Here is an 18,168-nt window from a genome sequence, read left to right on the forward strand (position 1 = left end):
GTCCAATGTAAGCTTTCCCGTATTCGAGTGGAATCTGATAAACTATACCCGTGTTGAAAAGATGATTGCGGAGAAACATTGCACAGAAAAGATGATTGCGGAGTTAAACATGTGTCCCCTTTAGTGCCTTGCAACGCGGTTATAGTTCATCAGATTCCCTTCGAGTGCGGGAAAGATTACACTGGACAGAGCGGCAGGCGCATTAACATTAGACTAAAAGAACACAAACATTCACTAAACAACTCTTATGCATCACATTTAGCGGCACATTGTTTCGACTGTGGCTGCAAACCTTTCTTTGAAGACACAAAAATTCTTTCTACACACAGATGCCAAACCACGCGGGAAATTATCGAGGCATTCCAGATAAAAAGATTCTGAGACACTTGCGTCAGTCATGCTTCGTTGTCTCTGTTAGAGTGCTAATTTCAGTATCTTCGCAATACGTGTACTAATCTGAAGTATCCTTTTTTTTTGTTTTTTGACTTCCTACCCTCTGATATGTTTAACTGATGCTTTTTACCTTGTCATTCTTATGCTACGGGTTTTTGCAATCACCTATATATATGTTCTTCGTTTTAATAAAAATTTAGTTGAGAGTTAGCGCTCGTCCTGTCTGCTCCTTTCTGTGTCCCTGTTTCACTTCGCGCTAGAAGCCAAAATGATGTTCCTGAACAGTGCCAAATTTCACTAATGATTACGTTTCAGTCGTCTCTTCAGATGGTACATGATGTTGCTAATAGAATAATTTTAACAGAAATGTTTGACAATGCGTAAAAAAATTGTCGTTTAAATTGACCAATATGTAAGAGCGCGCTACCGAGAGAGTTTAAAGAAAAATTTAAAATATACCCACTGTAAGAATAGGATCTTTCATTTTGGCTGCTAGCTTTTGAAAAAAGTTGTTCATAACTGCAACTATTCATAAAACTAAAGTATGATGTTTGGAAGTCTGTAACAAAATGCGGTAACATAATTGTTCCAAGTGCACTTAATAACACATCTAAAGCGGAAAAAAATCGTGTAATATGCAACGCTCTGGAATATATACCACTAATATGTGATCTGAGCAATTGCAAAAGCCTGTAGACAATGTAAAATATACGAACTCAGTAAATTCATATAGCGAATGTACCCATTTTAAGTTATGCTATAGATGAAGTTTACAGCACTGATATTTGTTTTTATTGCGGAGTTAGCGGTATGTAAACTTGATGCGTTCGTTTTATTGCGATAGCAAGTATATGGGCACTCCAGGCGCGTTTATGCCACCGCCGTCGCCGTGTTATTTCGCATGGAGTCGAAGTGCGATAACGCCTTCGCCACGCACCGTATGCTGTATGTGCGAGTGAAAGCGTGCGAAGATGAGCCGACGATGGCGGCCTCATCTCGCGCTTGCAAGTGAGGAAAGTGGAGTGGAAGTGCGCCGCCTTACGTCACGTGCAAGCCACCGGAGGGGAGGGGAGGCGCTCTACTCCGGCGGTCGCTGCGTGTGGGGCGGCCGCGCGGACATTGCCTTGAAAGCGATCTGCTACGGGGACAGAGCGTAGGTGCGCCGAAGGCTTGTAGCTGCGTGCGCGTTGTCTTCTCGCAGCTCGGTGCTTGTTGAAGCAATAGGCAGAACGAATACACTCCGCTTTGCTGCCTTTGCCGCGCTTTCTCACGCCATCGCTGTGGATAGCGTGTGTCCGTGATCGCCGAATATGATGTAATCGTGTTTGCCTGTGTGCGCGTGACACCATGCTTGTTAAAACTTAGATACTAAGCGAATGTTAGTACCCGAATACCGTGGACAAAACTATTATCCTTGCTTCGAATAACTGTCTACCAATTTGTTATCCCAATTCATGCTGCGCGTTTCCGACGAAACTGTGGCTTTATTCTATTGAAGCTCACCGGTTTTTGCCAAATTCTATTTAAAGTTTCAAGTTTTAAAGAGAAATGCTGCCTTCCCAATCATTATAATTTAGGCTTTTCGTAAATATTCCACAAATTTCATTGAGATCGTTGCAAGTGTTGTATCATCAAAACATTTCAGCGTTTCGAAAGTATTTGAATACACAGCGTTGGAATTGACCACAGCTCAAACATCCTCTTAATATTTCTTTATTTATTTCACAGTACTGCAGCCTGACATCCCCAGGTTGGAGTGCAATGTCAAACAAACATTAGTGCAAATGCGGGTTCACAAAATTGATTCATCAAATAGTTTACAAGTGGAAAAAATTCCACAAAGGCGGCTAAAGCAACATCTGTTTCAGGGCGTTCTGAAAAATTCGTCGCTTCAACCAGTCTACCAGTCGGAAATTCTTCATGGAAAGAAACAGTGTTTAAGTGCATTGTCATTAGAGAGAGAGAGAGCAAAACATCTTTATTAATAATATTTGAATGGCGAGAGCAGTGTGGGAGGAACCCTCAGTCCAGGGTCGCTAAGATGATTCCGGCGATGTTTCGAGCCCGTTGTCTCACAGCTCGGAGGACCTCAGGAGGCCCGTCGCGGAGGGCATCGTCCCACAGCTCTTTGTTGCGTAGGGGGTAAAGGAGAGTTGGCAAGGGAGGAAAGAGGTTTGCAGTGCACTCAATCGTGACGTGGAAGATTGTGGGCGAGCTGCCACAGCCAGGGCAACGATCTGCCTAACAGTGTGGGTAGAATTTATTGAAAGAGACAAGATTTGGAAAAGTTGTGGTTTGTAACTGGCGTAATGCCACTGCTTCCTCCCGCGAGAAGGACGGAGGTGGTGCGGCGTGGGTGCGACGAATGCATGTATAATGACGGAGTATGTCTTTGTAACGCAGCAAGGGATCCCCCCACTCTGAACTAGTCGCCTCACCACGGCGAGTTGTCCGGAGGGAAATTTCTCGGGCAACCGCATGCGCGCGTTCGTTACCCGGCAGCGAGGTATGACCAGGGGCCCAGAGTAAGTGGATGCGGGGAGGTGTGGTTGGTGTATTTTGCGGGATCTGTTTGAGAATTTGGTGCGCCGCTCTCGTGATGCCATGTCCTGATAGGAACGCCCGGCATGCTTGTTGCGAGTCCGTCAATATATACACTTCCTCAGGAACACGGATGGAGCATCGAATTGCAAAAGCAACACCGAGAATCTCACCCTTAAGCGGCATTTGTTCCGCGCATTGCAGCATAGTCTCTCAGGGATTCGGTGCCATCCAAAACTACCGAGGTATAGCCCTCTTGAGTGCGTGATGTGTCCGTGTATAAAGTATGTGTTTCCGGGATGTTTGCAAGCATGCGGCCAATGTATCGTACACGGGTTTTGCGCCGCCCTTTGTCATGCTCGGGGTGCATATTACGTGGCAATGGATCAATACTTAGTGCTTGGCGTATCGCTGACGACAAGATCGTTGGACGGGTTTCAGACTCAAGGGACAGAGTATCCTAGCCGTGTGAGAAGATCGCGGCCAGTGGGAGTGAGTAAGAGGCGCTGGCGATGGCTGACCCAATGTGCCTCTAGCAGCTCGCCTAGTGTGTTATGTGTCCCTAAGTTAAGGAGACGGCGTGTGGAAGTATAATTCGGGAGGCCATGGGCCAGCTTTGTCACTTTGCGAATCATCGCGTCTATGCGAAGTTGTTGCGCTTGGGTCAACCACTGAAGTGGGAGATGGTATGTAAGGCAGCTGATCACGCATGCCTCCACCAAGCGCAGCAGGTCCTCTTCTCGAAGGCCCGAGCGCCTGTTGGAGACCCTCCGGATCATGGCCAGAATTTGCTCAATCTGTCTGGATAGAAGGGAAACAGTGTTGTTTGACCTCCCATCCGCTTGGACGTGTAGGCCGAGGATACGAGCACGATTAACCTGTGGTATCGGTGTGCCATCCACGTTCACAGTGATATGGGGAGTAGAGGAACGGCTCCGGGGGCAAATGATTATGAGCTCCGACTTCTCCGGAGCACATCTTAAGCGGCATTTTCTCGTGTAATCGGAAACTGTATCGACTGCTTGCTGCAGTCGGTCGTGGATGGCTCCGTCGGAACCCCGTGTCGACGAGATAGTAATGTCGTCCGCATATATACCGTGGGCGACATCAGGGATCTGGTCGAGTAGCCGGGGGAGCCCTGCGAGCGCGATATAGAATAGAGTAGGGGAAAGAACTAAGCCCTGGGGTGTCCCACGTCCTACAAGGCGAATCGTACCGGATCGATGCGGTCTCATTCCTACGGTGGCTGTGCTATCTCGAAGAAATGCGCGGATATAGTTGTACATACGAATTCCACAGTGTGAATGTGCAACATTGCGAAGGATGAGGTCATGTTCAACATTATCGAAGGCCCCTTTTAGGTCTAAGGCGATGAGTGCTCTCGTTTGGGCGGACGATGGAGGTCCTATGACTTCCTCCCGCAATTGTAAAAGCACATCTCTGGCAGACAGATGAGCCCGATATCCAAATTGAGAGTTAGAAAAGAATGACTTTTCTTCGAGGAAGGGTTCCAGACGCCGCAAGAGTTCATGCTCCATGAGCTTACCAATGCAGGATGTTAGGGAGATGGGTCGTGAGTTTTCAACCTTAACAGGCTTGCCCGGTTTGGGGATCAGTGTGATGTCGGCGTGTCGCCATGCTTGGGGGGAAACGCGCCCTTGCGCCAGCAATCGTTGAAGATATAGGTGGGGTGGTTAATATTCGCGTCACTGAGGTTACGATGGGTGGCGAAGCGGATGTGGTCGGCTCCCGGTGCCGTGTTGCGGCGTAGGTCTTGTAGGACCACCCGCACCTCGTCAGATGTGATGTCTGCATCGAGAAATTCGTTCGCCTCAGTACGTAAGGATAGTCAGGGTACTGCGGCGGCGGGCCTGTGGGTATGAAATGCTTCTCTAGCTCTCTGAGGAGTGTCGAGACATCGTCCCTGTACTCGTGCATTAGGATGTGCAGCTGTTGAAATGTTTTTCCCTTTGTTGTGGTGGGATCTGTGAGTGAGCGAAGAATCAACCACGTTTTTGCTGTGCTCAATGTGCCTGAGAGGCGATCGCAAAATCCTCGCCAGTTATTCCTCGTAAGGATCTCTGCATACTCCTGAGATTCCCGTATAATTTGATCTATACGTTTCCTAAGTTTGCGGTTGAGGCGTTGTCGTTTCCACCGTCGTGTCAACCCTCTGCGGGCGTTCCAAAATGAAGTAAATGCGGGTCTATGTCTGGTGTCTCGGTTGTGGTGCGCAGTGTGCTCGTGGTGGCCTCTAGATCTTGTGCGGGAGAGTCAAGCCAGCGTTCGTACCCTTGGCGCTCAGGTGTGTCCTGGCGACGTTCCCTGAATTTCGCCCAATCCGTTACACGCACATTTCGCTCGGGCCTGCGTGCACCCCGTAATGACAAGGTGGTCGCCACAATGTAGTGGTCACTACCAAGGTGCTCTTCTAAAGGCCCGTGCGCAACGACTGGGCCAGTATTGGGCACGAAGGTAAGGTCAGGGCAGGTGTCATGAGATACGCTGTTGCCCATCCGAGTGGGGTGCTCTGGGTCGGTAAGCAGTGTGTATCTCATGTTACAGATGGCATTCCATAAGCGGGTCCCTTTAGCCTGCGATTTAACGTAACCCCATGCGGTATGCGGAGCGTTAAAGTCGCCGGCCACCACTCAAACCCGTCCAAACCTACCAAATTCTGTTAGTAGGTGCGGAAAACAGTGCGTTCGCAAACGGGGTAACTGTATGCATTGAGTATAAACAGACTCTCGCTGCGTTTACCTTGGGTAATTATTTCCAATATTTGGTGAGGAATGTCAATGTTAGTGGTGTGCATGCGACATGTAACATGTTTCGAAACTAAGGATCCCACAAGAGGAGAGACACCCGAGAGCGTGCTGTAGCCGGATAAAGAAGGGGTGCAATTGACTTCCTGTAAGAGGATGACATCGGGAGGGTTCGTGGATGTGGCGATATACTGCTGTAGGGAACCTCGTTTTCAGCAGAATCCCCTACAATTCCACTGCCACACCACTAGTGCTTCGCGTTACGCGGCGCCATCATCATCGCGAGAGGAAGCAGGCAGTCGTGCATAGGGATGCGGGCGCCGGGTGCCCACATTTGAGAGTTGCGGCCGAGAGCCTTGGTCGGAAAGCGCGCTTTCGTTATTACCGCTAAGCTCAGGAACTTGCTTGCGTGCGAAAGTGCACTCTATACATGATTTAACTTGCTCCGTAATCCTTATTTGAAGGGCCTCCATTTGGCATTGTACCTGTCCAGAGCCGCCTGCATACTAGCGCTCATGTCTGCCACCAGCGCGTCCATTTGTTTGCAGGCGCTCACAGCGCGCCTCCATGTCACGACGTACACCCTTAGCTGGGTAACCCTTAGTATAGGTGCACAAATTCGCATTTATAAGGTACATTGTAACTAATATATTATGAGTTACATTGTATCTAATACGAAATATAAGGTACATTGTAACCAATATAAAATAAAAGTTACATTGTTACCCTTGAAAAATATGCACCTTTAGAGGTTACGCTGTACACCCTTAGCTGGGTAACCCTTAGTATAGGTGCACAAATTCGCATTTATAAGGTACATTGTAACTAATATATTATAAGTTACATTGTAACTAATAGAAAATATAAGGTACGTTGTAACCATTATATTACAAGGTACATTGTAACCAATATAAAATAAAAGGTACATTGTTACCCTTGAAAAATATGCAGCTTTAGAGGTTACGCTGTAGTCCTTTATTTTCTTAAAGCAAATGTAACCTCTAAAGATGTGTTAAATTTAGGGGTTACTTCAGTAACTTATACGGATATTTTCTTCTTGATTGCATTCTATTTTTATAGCCAAACTAGAAAATTTGCACTGTTCCACTACAAGATATTGCCATATCGAATTGGGGCGATATTGTCATGCCTGCCAGCTGGCTATGTTCTCACCTCAGATTATAGTTATGCTGGTGTTTAAACTGTGGGACTACAAAAGAAGAGACTTTCACTGTCAATGCATTTGATTAAAGCTTTAAAGAGAGCATGTAATTTGCTCGGGTTGGTATCGACCCAAACATTTTTCTTTCAATCCCATAATTCAAACTTCTACATGACAATCTGTGGCGAGAAGAAATCAGAGGCAACTGACAGGCATCACAATGTTGGCCCCATTCGAGATGCAGAACATTTTCAATCATGACGCCATGATAGATTTTATAGGTTAGCTATAACAATGCAGCGCAATCACAATAAAGACATCTGAATAAATAGCCGAAGTAACCCCTAAATTTAACATAGCCTTTGGGGGACAGTTCCTGCTTGACTGCCAATATAACTCAGCTGTGTGTTTCTAACATATACTGCCTCTGAGTTTATGTCCCTCTAAAATATGTGGAAGCCAAAAATACCTTCAGTTCCTAGAGTATTACATACTTGTGCAGAAAAGCCACTATTTATTAAAAATCCATCTTCCAAAGGCACAAAATTACTTGAAGTACACTCAATGAAGAAAAACACTTGGGGAAGCGACATATGCATGAGTATTGTAGATTGGCCATAATAATTTAGTTCAGGTGAGCAAAAGCATACTGCAAAGCGCTGCTGGCAATAATGTTGTGACAATGAGTTGTTTTAATGTAGCTGAAGGCAATGTCATTATTTCAATTCCTAACTATGCACCTAGCCTTTGTAATAAGCTGTTCCGTTTAATATTCTGTGAATGTTCTCGAAAAATAAGTTGGAGTACTCTCTCAGGTACGAAATTCTTTATTACAAGTTTATTGTTCAACAAGGTCTGATACAAAAATACCATCCATGAGACCTCCCATATACAGTCATTGAAGCACAACTGTGTGAAATGACAAACGTCAGAATTGATGCTATTTAATAACTGCAATACTAGATTTCTGCACAGGCACAGAGATATATACCGATCTGCTCATTGAGCAAAGGGCAAATAGAGTGCATTACATTTTGCAAAACAACCATCTACGTGGGTGAGTTAAATGCTTAAGCTGTGTTTATAAGAAATTCTGAGGCCTATGAATACACAAATGAAATACAATTAACCAGCCTTCACCACAAAGGAGAGGAACAAATGACTAGAGCAAGTAAATGCACTGCTTGTGACTAGAAGTAAACAATGTATGACGTGAAAAAAACAGCTGCTTATGGTGTAAGCCTCTCCCACCTTTGGAGGTAACCAACCGCATTGAAGTAAATCACACACTATGTTTTTTTTTTTCTTTCACTTCAGAGTTGGTGAAAAACATGGAAAGCAGCGCGAACAGCACTACTCCCTAGATTACATTTTTACTGCTTAGGAGCGCAAAGAGATGTTTCAGACGGGTAGAAAGCAGTCCTTTCACTAGCTTGTCTCCTGGCAGCACAATCTTTTTGCACGAGAGCAAGCATTTGGTAAAATGCAAATGGATATTCTAGGTTCTTAACATAATATGCCAAAAGGCAAAAAATAAGTGCCCGTTGTATTTCAGACGTGGAGACAGTGATGACTTCGGCTTGGCTGCCATCAAAAATACATATCTTGTCAGGAGCGCTGTAAATGTGAGGTGCTGTTACTTGGAGCTCATCAGCTGGCAATGCCATCTATGAAAAGAAATTAAAGATGACATAAACCACTGCCCGAAATTTATTTATGTAGTTTAGAGCACGGCATGCATGTCGCATTTTCCCACATAATAAAACAAAGAGATGTACGAACAAGGGCAAAAGGAGAGAAGTCAGCTAGGAAAGCTGGCAGTAGTAAACCGGGCAGGTGTGTTACTCACAGTCAACATGGATTGACTGTGCCTTAGTAGTTTGGATTTCCTAGCTCACTGAAAACAACTAACGCTCAAAACTCGCATCTCTAGCCTAGCGTAGGTTGAGCCAGTTCCCCTGCGTTGTTTTCTTTATTGTTCGCATCTCTTACCAAAGTTTTCGTGGAAGAAATATCTCCACAAAAAGAATGAATAAATTGCCCTCCTATCTGTTTAAAAAATTTTATTCAGCCCAGGATATAAGCAGAACTTATTTATCGTCTGACATCTGTAGCCCATTATTTTAATGCTCGTAAATGAAAGGCAAGAAGAGGTCGCACAACAAGCAAGACAATGCACAAGATCTTCTCCCACGGCATACATGTAAACCACATATCGGCACCATCAATGGCATATTGACCAATATATATATTTATATATATATATGTATATATATATATATATATCGGGCTGGTACTGGTAGTATAAAAAAGAAAAAAGATGGTACGCCACACACTGTTATTGCACGGTACATTTTTCGAACGTTTCGCTTTGACAAAGGCTAGTCCACCAGTCAAAATGTACGTCGCACTTTTTTATTCTTTATACGCACTCATGTTCACTATACTGACGTCACTACATATAAACGATCTGTCCAGACCAACATTACTTGCAAGAAAACCTAAGCTACAACTATTACTATTAGAGCCAATTAGATCAATTTCATTTTATACACATTAGGACACATGATTGTATATGAAGGCTGATGAGAATCGTCATAAAAAAGCAGGGCTGTCCAAGCAGCAGTACTTTCATATCGAATTCAAATATAATAGACAGATGAGCCCTGAATATAGAATCAAATCCATTATATATGCATGAACTAAAGTACAGTGCGTAAATTGAGATTTTCTGTCATTTGGTTTCAAAGTTGTTGCAGTTGTCAGGATGACAAGCAACTTCAGAGAGAGGCACTAACTCAAATTCCTTTCATTTCTCAGGACACCTGCACTGTACCAGCATACCTCAGCTAATTCTGGAATATTGAGGTCACTTTGGTCTACATCTGCATTCTTTTCAGCAAAGATGCATCCCAACGACACCACACTAGCGGTAAATATCCCTGAACGGCAAACCGGCCTCCAGTGACGTAGAACGTCTACCGCGCGAGAGGTGTCTAATGTAGACGGAAATTCGGCCGGCGCACCGCCCGCCGCCAAAACCACCTTGCCGCCTCACGTCCGACGGGCGAATCGACGACCGCGAAGCTGCGCGCCTCCGCCACCGGCAACGCAAACATCGGCTGCAGCTTCTGTTCCACGCAAATCCCCGCAAAATAATTTCCACTACATGAAGTGATGCGTACATTGTACATGTTACGCAAAACAATATCCACTGTCAAACGTTAAACACGAACGAGAGCACGGATACCTGTCCAGCTCCGCTGCACTGCATGGCTCCCGACGGCAGACGACAGGCGCGGCTGTGCTCGCATCACTGCCAACGGCGCCGATAATATTAGCGTATTTTCTGCATTGTGTATAATCATTGCGAAGAGCGACAGCAACGGTACGAAATATTGCGGCTTGTGAGCGTCGGTGATTCATTCCGAAGCGCCATAAGCCTTCGCTTCGACGTGAACCGGAAAAGGCCTAGCGACGATATCGGCGCCGCCGATATCGATGAGGGGCGGTAAGGCTGCCGACGTTGCCAGAACGACCACTCCTCGGTCGCTACTTCGCTGTACGGATGCGACACAAATGGGTCCCGGCAACATCATATTATCACATCCTATCTACGGCAAGTCAATCTCGCCGTTCGCGAGGAAAGCCGCCGTCGAACGGCGGCCCGCGAACGGCGCGCGGCGGCCTGCCGTGCCGGTAACGTGGACGTGTGTCGTTTTTGAGCGTGGAAGAAACACGGATGCATTTCCGCGCATATCGCTGCTTACCCCTTTGCTTTCTCTCTCTCTTTTTTTTCTGCACTTCCCTGACCTATAATGAAAGAAAAGCTGCAGCCTAGCTATATGCTGAATACAGACAAACCAGTACAATGCAAGTACACTTACCAAGTTCGTCTATTTTCCCATGCGATCCGGGGCTGTCGTCGCAGTAGTCACAGCGAAGGTTCGCCGAAATAAGGACACTGAAGCGCTCACAGTCACAAAATGGCTCTTTGCAGCGGCCGCGCATTATCCCAAACAAGTCTCTGTTCGTCACTGCCATTGCCACTGACAAAATTGGCGCCGAGACTATAGCAACAAAACACACATACACAACTCACAACGCCATGTTTGCAACTACTTCCCGTCATGCAATGCTAAAAATATATACGGAAACGCGGAGAGATGACATAAGAACATGGCCGCTGCTTCTGTACTGCAGTACAGTAACTGAAGCACGATTCGGACATTCTGATCCGGCTGCACATATTCAAACGAAAACATGTTCGTTGAGAGTAAAACGAAAACAAGAACTTATGGACATAGTGCGCTCTTGGAAACAATGCTGCTGCATTGAACAGAATTATTCTTTATAGCTATCATGGCGGTAGAACTTCAGCCAACTGTACTTTTCATCTGTCTGCACGGCTCCGTGGTAATGGAGTGGCTGTATGCGGCTTTTCCGTGCTGGGTTTGCTGCGCTGACATGCATTGGCGCGTTGCATCAACCGTGTTGCTGCTGTACAATATAGGGAAATGTGGCGTGTTGCAGACGTTGACTCGTACCGTTGCTGAGTGCACAAAAAATAATGGGAGAAACGTGCCAAGCGTTTTAATGATTGCATTTTGTTTGCTCCGAATTCGCACCTCGGCTGCAGAGAGTCTTTGCTAAAATGCTCATTTAATATATCTTCCTTTGGGGCAACACTCATTAATTTCTTTGGACGCTTTCTAGGCAACGACGCATTGCGCTGGATGGCTGTAATATGAGGAAAATGTTCGTACATCAGTCTGCGATTGAGCTTGCTCCATGAATGCACCCAACCAAATTCGCACTGAGTAAACACGGCAAAAGGCCCTTCCAGGTTCCTACCATATAATAATAATAACCATGCTTCTTTTTTCTCGCCTCACGAAGAAGGCAGAAGTGCGAGAGGAGCATTATTTTATGATGTTATAAGCTAAACGTATGTCAAAAGGGCTCCCCAATCCGTGAATGTGAGACCCATAAGAAACAACAAAAACACTTGCGGCGGCATGTGTCGGCAGCGGCATGCGACGGCAACGAGATAGATTTCTGCAGGACACATGTAGGGTCTGTGAAAAGCGCTAATTGTATAGAATATTTGCTCAGTCGATGGTTGTACTTCCGGCAAGAATCGTCATTAGTCTTGCAGAGCGTTCTTTTCCCGTGGCCTACTTCCGATATGCGGCTCTGCCGGTTCAATGAGTAATTTGCTCTCAGTCAAAATTTGCGACTGAACACCCGCACAAGTGCTCATCAAGTGGATCAGCCATCTGTGCACGCAGGTAACTTATCCTTCGCTTTGTTAATGTGTAAATTGCGAACTTCCCCTCCATATATAATGTCTCCGTGGGGTCTCGGTTAAAGGTTACTAAAATTCTATAGGTTACAATATAGAGGTTACATGCTGGCAGCAGGTCAATGTAACTAATAAGCAGCACCCGTCTCACTCAGTTTCGTCATTGTAACCCTTAGCATGAGCAATATAATGAAAACATCAAAAGGACGGGCGAAGTAACCGTTATTTTATTCGTTACTCACGTTTATAGGTATACTTATAGGTTACCAAGATTAGAGTGTAGGCGGGCTATTTCTATTAGAGGATCGGGATTTAATAACTACCTGGTAATAGGGGAAGGGGTAGGGAGAGATTTACGGGGCGGAGCGAGCTGTGGGGGACCCTCCGCCCTACCTACCTCCCGAGGCGCCTCCATTGCTGTATTCTTCTCCGGGGTCCGCTGCACCCCTGAAGGGACCAGGGTCACCTTGGCTGGGGCGTTGGTCTGCAGGGCCTTCTTGTAGGGTTGTTGGGAAGATGGGGAAGGAGGGCACCTCTCTGGGAGGCGCACCGATGCCTCGCGGGATCGGGACCGAGACTTGAAGCGGGTCCGGAACTTGCGACGGGATCTCGAGCGGGTCTTCGACCGATCTTGTCTGGTCTCCTTCGTTTGGGCGCACGACGTTCGGGTCTCCGCCGTATCTGTGGTAGTGGTCGGGTCGCTGGAGGGTTGGGGTTCACGCTGCTCTTTCTCGAGAGCTTTCCGCACCCAAGCTTTGTTCAGTGTCTGCCTAGCACGTCGCGGGCAGTTTGGATCCGCTGTAGGGTGGTTCCCGTCACAGGATTTGCAGTGTGGTGTGCACGGATGTGACGGGGTTGGGTTGTCAGTCCCGCACGTCGTGAAAATGACCACGTGCGGCGTAGGACAGTAATCAGCCCAATGACCGAGCTTGTAACATATCTTGCAGACCAGTTGGCGGGGTATATGGGGGTAGCAGCGGAGTTCTGCACCATAGAAACGCACGTAGCGAGGCACCTTAATTCCTTCAAATATTACCAACGCAACGTTGCTTTGACCCATCATTCGTGCTTGAAGTATTTGACTTCCAGGAGCCAAAAGGTCATCCACTAGTTTGGAAGACGGTGCACCGGGCGAAAGACCAGGAACGCTTGCATGAGTTGTCTGGGGCCGCAAAATATGTTGTGATGAGATAGACCCGCTGACCAAGGTTCAGCTCCCTCACCTTGTACAATGCGTCGGCTACGTGTGACTGGGGTGTGCTGATGGTCGCCAAGTTCTGCTGAGGTCCCAGTCGGAATATGATGTACTGACGATCGTCGGTGGTCAAGCCGGCTGCACTCCACAGAGCACTGGCGAGTTCTGGGTGCGTCCACTTATCGAGGCAAAGTCCTCCGTGAGGCCGCAGAATTATATTTTCATCGTGCAAAGGAAGTTGAGGCACGTTCTGATTCCGACTGCGCTTGCGTACGGTAGGCTGGGAGGCGTCCGGAATGCCCAAGATGTTCGCGGAGGGTTGCTTCTTAGCGTGCGTTTGACGGATGCGTCGCTTATGTATGACTGTTTTCCAACAGCCACCTGTGTCGTCGTCAGTTTTGTCGTCGTAAATGTTCGGGGTAGCATCTTCCTCCGTCCTTTTCCCGGTCGCAGTGTCTACCTCTGGTTGTTGGGAGGGAAAATTAACGACGATGGGATCGGCGGCCACTCCCGCAGTATCCACCTAGGGCGTCTTCGTTGTTGTCGAGGAACGCGCAGCGGCGTTCTCCGTCGCCGATTGCGTCTTCTGCTCGTTGGAAAATGACGTTGCGGTAGATAAATGCTCCATGGAAACAGAGCGGTGAATTGGCCGAAGACCCTTTGCACGCCCGTTTAGAACATGGGCATCGGAAGAGCTGGTCGCTTGGCGCTCTTGATTCATGGTGTAGAAAACACGCCAAGGCAGCTATGGCCCCGGCAGGGGCAGCCGCGTTGGAACTGCTTCAGAGATGTAGAGGCGCGGGGAGCGGCAAAAAATTCCCGGGAAGCAAAGGTGGTCGGTGGGAAACGGCGAGAAAGCCGCTTCCCATATGACTCCCGGCGAAAGCGGCCCGGGCAAGGGCGGTGAAGGGCGGTCGGTGAAGGCCGTGTAGTCTCGGTGGTTGCGGAGCGCGCCGACGACACGTCCGTTCACTTCGGCTGACTGATTGTAACTCTCCATTGTCATTAGTGAATATAGGATTTAGTGCATGATCATGAGTGCGTCAAGTCTTTCGGGTATGTAAGTGCGGAACATATTTAGGTGTAAGAGCCCGTCTAATTTACCTTTCAGTACGTTATGCAAGAACACTATGCGAGCTTATCTCTTACGAATTTACAATAATAAAATGCCATTTTCTTGCATAAGCCTAATGGGACAGACAAACGGTTTGTATTTACCAAAAATGAATAACAGCTTTTCTTTGTAAGATGACTAGCTTATGTAGGTATATCCTGCTTACTTTGGGAATCACAAATCACTGCTGCATAGTTTATGTTGGACCATATTTAAACATTGCACGCAAGCAACCTGAGCCTTGATATGCCCTTGCTTAATTTCGTCCTTAAGAAACATAAAATGTTAAAGTCTGATGCATAAATGTCGGAAACGTCACACGATGAGGATAAGTTCCAAGTCCGCCTTACACCTACATATTTGTGATTAGTAACATGTACTATTTATTGGTTGTAAAGTATGTAAGAGTAAATACTAAGCTGTAGTTTACGTTTTATACTCAGTAATACTGCTTTTTGGACATTATCTTCTACGTCCCACGTGCGGCACCACTGGTGTACCTCCTACAACGAGTCCTGTAAAAGAACATCATCAATTTCACAGAATATTTTCTTATATTTAGTACACCCATCTGCGAAAAGTTTGATATACAGTCAGACACATATTCAATTAAACCATTTACATAAACTAAAGAGGTGAAAGGGCCCAGTGCACTACCTAGTGGAACACCAGAAGAAACAGGGAGCATATCAGATGCATGATCATCCACCAGAACAGATTGTTTTCTGCTTTGAAAATGCACTTCCGCCCATTTCACTAACTAGCAGGGAAGACAATTTATTTCTAGCTTGCGCAGCAGTTTCGCATGCAACACTTTGTGGAAGGCTTTGCTAATGTCTATAAAAATGCGTATATTTGCCCTGAGTGATTCAATATCTTTATAAAATTATGTAGGGTAGTAAGCATCGGAGTAGTAGCTGATCTTCCCTTGGCATGGCCATGTTGAAATAGAGACAAAATTTTATTGTTAGACAAGAAAGACCGCATATAACTAGCTATGACGTGTTGCATACGTTTTGAACAAGTAAAAGTAATGGACACTAGCCTGCAATTTGTTATGTTAAGCATATTGCCTTAAGAATCGGCACAACGCGCAATTGTGATCGAAACTTATCAACTATCTAACCTTTCAGTCCACACTTCGTGTTTGAAAATATATATTGCCTTGGGTCCAAGAGTTTGTGTTCCCCTGCATGATGCACACGATTCAACACCGGAATTTGAGCGCTGCCAGGTGGCCATCACATTTTCACGGGGACTGCGGAAACCGACGGAACGAACGGCAGCGATGGCGCTCTACTTCTCACTCTGACACGCTTATGTGCTTACGGTCAGTGATCGCTCGCCATGGCGTAGGCGTCCACTACCAGCTCATCAAAACCGCAATCGCAACATGGTTTACGACGGCAGCTGGTCACTAGAGTCGCGAAGAATTGCCCTTTCGGAAAGCTCGGCTGCGAGTGTGAAAGCTTCTGGTAGCCACTTCAAAGGGAGACATTGTAAAGTTTTTGCATTCTCTTCTAGAAATATAGAGTTGTTCGTTCATGGAGACGTAGTTGCGAAGTCCAATACTGTTGGAACACTCGCGCTAAATTCTACTAGCGGTATGGAAGTATAAGCAGTGCAAAAACTGCTGTCATACGGTAGTGTGGTGACGTATCCACGTGTGACGCCCAGTAACGCCTGCAATGCGAAAACGCAGACTGCTGCTACTATCTGAGCAATCTGCATAACGCGTGGCTCGGAATATGCAGAAGAACGTCACCACAGGGTATGCAGCAGTGCTTAAGTGTGGCACGTTGTGTGGCTGTGCACCGTAGTTCATAATATCGATAGTGCTTCTTGCTATCAAGAGTTCGATAGTGATTAAACTTCCTATATATAGTTTGATATTTATACTATTGTGATAGCAATGCCTCACTAATATTTGGCGGGATATGGACATTTCTAAGGCACGTTGAGGTCTTGCTGAAACACAACCGGGCAGTGCTTACATGTGGCACGTAGTGCGGGTGTGCTGCGTAGAGTGTAATGTCGATCATGATTTTTGCTATCAATAGTTCGATAGTGATTGAATTCGGTACATAAAGTTCGATATTGATACTGCTATCCCGAGCACTGCATTACGAATATTTGCTTGGATATGGGCATTCATAAGGCGCCCGGAGGGCTTGCTGAACAAAACGTGGCAGTGGACAAATTAGCAAAACAGGCCCGTTTATCAGGGTATAACTACTATGTGCAATGAAAAAAAAAAAAGAAAGACAAATTCCATAAATACCAGCAATCAGCTCTGTATACTTGTGTGTGGCACTGCTACAAATGTCTTTATGAAATACTGTAAATGTTTGGCTATGACGCCCTCAAATATACAAATTCAGCTCCTCATTTCTAAGTCTATGGCAAGAAATAAACAGGGAAGTATATTCAGGTTTATTACAGGAAAATAAAAGAGGGACGAGAAGGACACGGAAGGCGCTGGCAAGTAATCTCGTGAAACGCCTTAACTAGGTTGCACGATATTTATTGGATGCATATCACATTAGAAAACTTGCAGCTGAATGAACCAGCGTACCTGCAAATGCTTGTATTGTACTGTATAAAAGTTTTTAGATGTGGCTGCTTAAACAACATTGTGAAAACGAGAGCTGGTGCGGCTGCTGTTGTCGTGTGTGCGCACCCACAAGTGTCTAGACTTCCCTTTGTTTTACGTTGCGCGTAATATGCAAAGATGCAAACAGTGCCTTATATCTCCTTCTTGCTTCTCCTTTCCTTTCTTTTCGCGCAAGTATTCAGCCTACATTTTAAATTGGGTATCACAGCAGCAAAAATCAGTCAAGGAACAATATCTTTCATATAGTCCCACTCAGTCTACTATATAATATGTCCGATTATCTTGTTTAGATTGTTGCAGAAAGAACGTATGCTTACAAATAATTAGAAGCAAGGCGAGCAGCACAGGCGTAACAGCAGCCAAGATGGCGAGGAGCAACCTCTACCTCTTCTTCATTGGTGGAGGCATAGTTCTACAGATTTCTTCTGTCTCGCGACATTGATCTCCGGGAGAAAACACTCGCACCACCCGGGTAGGTTAGAGTGCAGCATCAGCTGACGGTTTATACGGCTTTAGCCGAGTAACGTGAACGACATCAGTCTGGATCGGCTTAGATTGTACATTGGCTTTGCCGTTGCAAGCACATACGTCACGTCGGTAACGGCGCAGAACGCGATAAAAACCGTTGTAGCGCGGTAGAAGCTTGGCTGATAGACAAACTCGTCGAGCACTAAGGATCTTGGAGCGTAATATACATCCTCATGACAGCAATCGTAACGCGACTTCTGGGACACCTGCTACATAAAACGGTGGTCGCGCGATATCACGCGCAGCGTTCACACTTGCGATGGCCTCTTACGTGTAGGGCGATGGTTGTTGTGGAGTAGCTGGCAGCAAAGTATCCGTGGAGGTGTCGGTTCACAACCAAAAAAAAAAGAAAAAAATGAAACGGTGAACAGCCTGCAGTATCGTGGCGTGACGTATTATAAGCGAATGTAGCAAAGGGCGATGTAGCATTGCAGTCGCAGTGGTCGGCGGTAACGGTTTGGTACGATAGAATTGTTCGCTGAGACCGTTTCTCTAAGGGTGATAGGCAGTGGTGACCTTGTGCTCGGTGGAACATGAACGGAGGAGGTCAT

The 18,168-nt window shown here is 46.3% G+C and overlaps 1 long non-coding RNA gene across 1 annotated transcript; it reads right to left on the reverse strand.

Annotated features, from left to right (window-relative positions):
- Positions 1-7,672: 7,672 nt before the first annotated feature.
- LOC129384552 (uncharacterized) lies at positions 7,673-10,951 on the reverse strand. Its single transcript, XR_008612260.1, has 2 exons — positions 10,749-10,951; positions 7,673-8,528 (listed from the first exon to the last, which is right to left on the reverse strand). It is a non-coding gene; the product is annotated as an uncharacterized lncRNA (long non-coding RNA).
- Positions 10,952-18,168: the final 7,217 nt, after the last annotated feature.

This window comes from Dermacentor andersoni, chromosome 5, assembly GCF_023375885.2.
Source record: "Dermacentor andersoni chromosome 5, qqDerAnde1_hic_scaffold, whole genome shotgun sequence".
Lineage (NCBI taxonomy): Eukaryota > Metazoa > Arthropoda > Arachnida > Ixodida > Ixodidae > Dermacentor > Dermacentor andersoni.